Genomic DNA, 1,457 nt, shown 5'->3' with positions numbered 1-1,457 from the left:
ATCTGCATCAAGTCCACATAAAAAATATTAGCTTTAAATATTTCTGAACCCACCCCAACAGACAACGTATTCTTTTGAGCCTACTTGATTTCCTATAAATACAGTCTACATTCTTCTTCGAAATGTTATAGTCTGACGATGGCCTCTGGGGACGAAACTTGCAGTCATTATATTCATTATGTTGCAATGAGCCTTTCAATCTCATTCCAAATTGTACATCACTATTGTATTGTGTTCTCACTTTCAAATATGTTCTAATACTGAGCATGCTTAACTTACACATTTCTCTCTCTTGGTCTTTCTGCGTGTATGAGTGCGTGCGCGCATTTATACATACATACGTGCATACATACATACATAGTACATACATACACACACATATATATCTCGCATTTTCTCTCCCTATACACACGCACAAGCACACATACACACACACACACATACGCATATATATCTTTGCATGTATATATATATCACCTTTCTTTCAATCATTCTAGTTGTATTCATATCTTACGCCCTCACTCACATAGACACGCGCACATACACACACATACAGAGGTTCTCTCTCTTTTCTGTCCCTCTCCCCCTCTCTCCCATCGTCTCTTTATAGAGTTGGAATATTTCCACACACAATATAGAACACTTTCTTCTCACTGGTATTTTTTGATACTTTTTACCTCTTTCTCTAAAAAAATAAAAATAAAAAATACCGCCAAAAGAGACAAAACAAAAATGTATCCCTAGACGAGAAATTCTCAGTGGAATATTTTGAGCATAAAGAATTATTTCCTAAGAAATATATCCAGACAATAATAAATGAAGAAATCAGGATAAAGAAAAAAAAACTGCTAATGATCATTGTTTTATGTTCGTGGGATTGTTGTCTCCTCTCTCGTTTCTGCTTATACTCGCCTAAAAAATGTAGATGCAGTTCAGCTCTTCCCCCAGTCTCTTACTAAAAATGCTGTGAAACAATTATTTTCTTCTTAAATCTGACAGGCAATGAATTCCATACTCTTACTTCTGAATCTCTACGCACATCATCCATTTTTTTCAGTCTAGTTGCCACAAATATCTCGTTTGTTTCGCTTCAACCAACGACAACATGAATCTAAAGTTGTATGTATGTATGTATGTATGTATGTATGTATGTATGTATGTATGTACCTACGTAGCCTTTTACTCTCTCACTTTCTATCTATCTATTGATCTATTTCTGTGTCACAGACATTCTACCTCTCATATGCACATACGCTCACAGATATGCATACTTACAAATACAGATCCCACCACATATATGCATACATGCATATATCCATACACAACCACGTATTGTATGTAGGATAATATCAATGTATGTATGTATACATGTATGTATTTATAGATGTATGAATGCATGTATATGTATGTCCGTAGGTATGTATAAACTGGCACATATATATATATATATATATATA

The sequence above is a fragment of the Octopus bimaculoides genome, chromosome 8 (genome assembly GCF_001194135.2).
Source record: "Octopus bimaculoides isolate UCB-OBI-ISO-001 chromosome 8, ASM119413v2, whole genome shotgun sequence".
Classification (NCBI taxonomy): Eukaryota; Metazoa; Mollusca; class Cephalopoda; order Octopoda; family Octopodidae; genus Octopus; species Octopus bimaculoides.
This window is presented reverse-complemented; position numbering follows the sequence as displayed.